Source organism: Montipora capricornis, chromosome 2, assembly GCF_036669925.1.
Source record: "Montipora capricornis isolate CH-2021 chromosome 2, ASM3666992v2, whole genome shotgun sequence".
Taxonomy (NCBI): Eukaryota; Metazoa; Cnidaria; class Anthozoa; order Scleractinia; family Acroporidae; genus Montipora; species Montipora capricornis.
In genome coordinates this window covers 24,034,752-24,039,775 of record NC_090884.1, presented here as the reverse complement: position 1 = coordinate 24,039,775, position 5,024 = coordinate 24,034,752, and the positions used below count along the sequence as shown (strand labels likewise).

The 5,024-nt window shown below is 42.2% G+C and overlaps 1 pseudogene; it reads right to left on the bottom strand.

The window, feature by feature from the left end:
- Positions 1-1,444: 1,444 nt before the first annotated feature.
- On the bottom strand, positions 1,445-3,299 carry LOC138036849 (uncharacterized; annotated as a pseudogene).
- Between the last annotated feature and the right edge of the window lie 1,725 nt (positions 3,300-5,024).

Sequence of the window (5,024 nt, the reverse complement as noted above, 5' to 3'; positions counted from 1 at the left end):
TTGCTTTTCAAATAATCCCTTCTAGCTGAGAAGCCAGTAATACAAAGATTTCTGTTGAATGATTATTAAATCTCTTCCCGACTTATCTAGGAAGATCAAAAGAGATCTTGTGGGAGTGTGCAATCAGAGGTAAAACAATACTTTGTACAATGTATCCATTCTGGCAGCTATTGGTTTTTGCTACTATTATAACTATAATTATAAAGCAATACCACTGGGCACGAGTCAACTCTTCAGGTGGCAATTTGTTGATCTTGGCAACTACATCTACTGATGACGTCTTTTAAGCAACTGTAGATATGGAGCTTTGCGACGAATTGGTGGATGCACGCTTGGAAATTATGGTCTCAAATTGGGCCAAACTCTTTTTGGCCGCGAGAGGGCTGGGCCCATGAAAACAAAAAAATCCAATATGGCGGCTCAAAATGAGCCTGACCAAGAAGAACTTATTACTGGGATCAAAGGAGCATTAAACCGTCAGAAATCACAATTCGGACGCCGGATTTCAAATGCATACAAGTTGAAAGATCTTGATCAAACATTCAAAGCGCTAGAAAAGGTGGCTGAGGCTGTTGTCAAAGGCAAATATGGTCCGCTTCGCTATCGACATGAGCACGAAATCAGTCCTGTATATCCGATGTTAGAGCGCACAATGATACGAGCTAAGAATGGAATTAATAGACGCCTTACGCCACGAATGAGTAAACTCCATCCATGGATGATCTGTTTTGATGTTGCGATGTCACAGGAAGTTTTTAATCTATTGTACAAAGGGATAATAAATCGCACAAGTTATGGTTTAGATGTTTTGGAGAAACCTGGTTTAGTAACAATAACATTCACAAATTTAAGAAGGGTGTGTGCTTTGTTCAATAAATTTGAGGACTGTGAAGGATTTGTAAAGGAACTAGGAGCTGGAAAAGGGGTTGTGAAACTTATTGTTGATGATAGCAAGAAGGGAATTATGAAATACAATTTTAAACAGGAAATCTTAAAATTAAATTTTTATTACGGGTACTGGAATGCATTTGGCATCATCCAGCATTGAAACAGGAAGAGTCTGTTTTTCACATACAGGTACAGTCTCGAAATGTAATCAAGTTGAGACAAGAACATCATACATTGTAGTCTATCTAGAATAGTTTCATACTGGATTTTATGATTTTATATACTTGAATTGAGCATTCATTGATTGTGTTGTATGAAATAATGTTGCTAAAATGGTCGGCAATAATTATTGAAAGATCAAACGGGTTGTTATCTTTGGCAGAACAATAATTCTTCTCATAATCTTTGGCAGGACCATAAAAATTTAAATTCTTCTATTATAACTTGTCAGCTCTGGGTATATAAGAAACTTTATGACCCCTTTAAGAAATAGGCTGACATTGTTTCTCTTATTTACTTCCATGCAACTTTTTGACTCCAAGTCAGAGTTAAGCAGTTAAGACAAGTACTTCAAGCACTCTCTTGTAGGTTTTCCCTCAGCAACAGAGTTCATGATCTCATCCATGAATTTATGACCACAAAAGAAGCATTTCTCATCATGTTCACCTTTGGAAAATCCACAGGAGCAAAAGTGATGTGGATCTGTGGTAACACGATTGGGGATGAGGCTGTCTCTTGATTGATGATATATGTCAAGAGAGAGGGCTGGCGGAGAGGTAGCCAAAGTTTGCTGATGTAATCATGCCTGAAAACTTGATTCCAGCGTTCTTTGAAAAGGCTGTTTCGTGCATAGCTGGCAATCTGAACATGCTTGGCTTCTCTCCCCTGCATGGTATTCACACCTAATCCAGTTTTGAATTTCTCGAATACCCACTGTGTGTGAATAGGGACCAAATGCCCAATGCTGCAAACTGTTGCAGGGACAGTGCCCTTGAAGAGTCTGACTGCTGTAAAGTAATCCTGGGCTAAGCCCTTCAGTTTATCAATGGCTGGCTGAGTTAGGTGGTACATTGAAAAAATGGAGGCACAATCTCTGAGCTTAATTGCAATGAAAACAATGAACAACAGTTTCATGAGCAGTTGGGGATCATCTGAATCCCCCTTGATGTCATTCACAAGGAACATAAACCCATGCAAAATAAGTCTTGAATCCTTTCCAGTCAGTCTGTAACTAAAGTCTTTGTCTTTAAACCTTTCTTCCAGCATCCACTTTCCAAGCTGCTTCTTCAAACGTCCAGCTTTAACATCACACTCTAGTGCCTTCATGTCACATGCTGGGGACAATTGTGATAGGCTGGTGATCTTCTCAGGGAGGTTACTTAAGGAAATTGCTAGGTCAAGTAGCATTGTGTGCAAATGCATATGCTGCACCCCATTGTTTTTGAGGTGAAGGGGCTCTATAACCTCTTTATCACACAGCTTTCCAATCAGTGGCTCAAACTCTTGCCTTGATTTTTTGCTTGCAATAAATTGAGTGACTTTTGCTCTTTTTGTTGAGGCAGCAAGGTTGGTGGGCAGCTTTGCTTTAAAACTTTCTAGTTGTTTGGCAATATTCAATCTCACTGTATATGACCATGGCTTCCACTTGCAATCACTTGTTGACCCAAATTTGCTATTCAGTGTAACACAGTCCTCTTTTGAGACATTTGCAAAACTGGAAAAATATTTTGCAGCATTGTTAAGTTCCGCATTAAGGAAAGCCAGAAATTTCATATCTGAGGGAACAAGTTCAAAAGTAAAAGTTACTTCCTTCCGTGACACTGTGTATGTCTTCATCTCAATTGCTGCAATTTGGGAAGCTAATTGCTGAGTGAATTTTTTTACAACTGGATGGTCCTCTTTGCAGTTTGCATTGCATTCTCGTATTTTTTCACTATTTTTTTGCAGGTGCTCCAGCTTTTTTCTCAGAGCAGAGAGCTCTTTACTCTTTGACAGATACTCTTGTTGGAGGCTAGCCCTTTCTCGAGCTAGTTCACCAACAGGGAATCGTTTCTTCTGCGAAAATTGAAGCGATCTCCGAGGGGTTCTCCTCCTCTTACTTCCCATCGGTCGATCGCCACGGTCACAGGCCACAGGTTTTCCTTTTAATTAAAATCGATTATTTTTGTTACAAATTTATACACATACGAAAGCAGAATTATTACCGCTCAACTCAAAATTATCACCAACTGCTATCTCTTCTGTGGTTCTACCGTTTTAGTTTTGCTCAAAGCGAACGCTTAATCTTCATTTACCTCAGTTTTTGAGGACCAATAGAGCCCTTCAATTGCAACTGGAATCGTACTCAGTAGCTCCATGTTCACTACGAATGCAAGTTCAGAAAAATACGGACGAACTCGATAAATGAGGCATCAAAGTAAAGATGGAAAGCCGTAGATTTTTTTTGTTGAAGCCAAAAGTTTGTTTTCGTTCCCAGGCGCCCGCAAAAAGACAAAATAGAGCACAACTCGGGTCCTCTGAGTCGCCATGAAAATGGCCGAGCGGCAGATGGCGTAAAAAAACTGGAAACTAGTGGACATTTTTTGGCCTGATTTGATGCCATAATTTCCAAGCGTGATGGGGAATGCTGAGATTGAGGCCTTTGCAAATCACCTAGAGCAATGCAACCTTCAAGTGTTTCTGTGTCTTCCTCTGCCATGGCACAGATGTTGTATTGGTCAAATATTATAGGATGCTGAATAATAATGGTAGCCATGACATGCTCTCTGGCTGCAGAAAAGTTTATCTTGCCTTCGATGGCTGCAATGTCAACTTCATGAGTCTGTTGGCGACCTTTCGCAGAAAGGCAGGTGAAATATGAAGTAATCTGTTCAGTTGTCATAAATGGGCACGTCTCATATCTCGCGAGTAGTACTATATGGGAATATAGACCGGTTTGAAATGGAGCATTCTCATTGGTGGAGAGCAAAAATTAATGAGATGCATCGTCTTCTGATTGGTTAAAATTTTTGTGTCCGCCATTATCACGTGCACACGTGAAGAGGATTGGCCTAGACGGTGGGGTCAAAGTCCAACGTCGGGGGGGCCTTTGTTAAAAGTATGTAAAGAATATGACGAAAACCGGGGGGGAAACACTTAGGAGACGGTTCTTTGTTTTTTTCTCGAATCATGAACGGTTTAATCAACAAACAAACTTACTTTACAAGCGGAAACATGTGAGGAGACCTGGTGTCTAATGACCTCGTCCCTAAGCAAATAGTTCAGCTAAGACTTCAGCGAGATCCAGATCCTCGTCGGTGAACCGTTCGTAACCGTAAGGGTAGGTCTGGGCTGTGGTGGGATCCAGGACCCGTTTGGAGTAGACGAGCCGGTAGTCTTTGTGAGAAGGTTGTGTTTCTAAGGTGTACGTCTTGGCATTTCTTTGAATGGTGTGAGATTGCGTGACAGGAGTGGTACGCGGTTCGTCTAGAGGACAATGCAATTCGTCCAAGGTGTTTTGACGCAAGATGTTGTAATTCCATTGAGACATCCCTTCGACGTTGAGGGAGAAACCGCGGACCTTGCATTCTACTTTTCCGTTCTTGGTCTTGTAACCGTAGTTCTTAGGACCTCCCGAACAGAATTCCACAATGTGATCTCCAGCGTCGAGTTCGCTTTTGAACTAGGCGTAGGTAGGCGCCTCGTGGAGGGTCCAAGGGTGGGTCACCAGGACGATGGAGGTAGATGACCGAGTCGGTGTCGAAGTAGAGGACGCGTTCGCCAAGATGATCGAGTGCTTGATAGAGACGGAGTCTGGCATGACAGGTGGTAAAGGCGGCTATGAAGATGTTGAGATTGGGTGAAGGCAGGACATCGTGCGGTTGTAATTTGTAATGGACTTTGACCCGGTCTTCCGGCAGCGAACTGATGTAACGGACATCGTGTTGATCGCTGTTGAGGAATTGGATGAACAGTTGAGGTTTGGTGAATTCTCGGACCTGGGTCTTGTTGATCCGTTGCCCGAACTTGCCCCACATCGAGTTGAGCATCATCTTGGCCAGGGCTCGGAGTCCTGGATTCTTTTCGATTTTAGTGGGATCGAGACGAATGCCTTCCCGAGCATAGTACGCATTGATGTGGGCTTGTTTCTGAGCAGG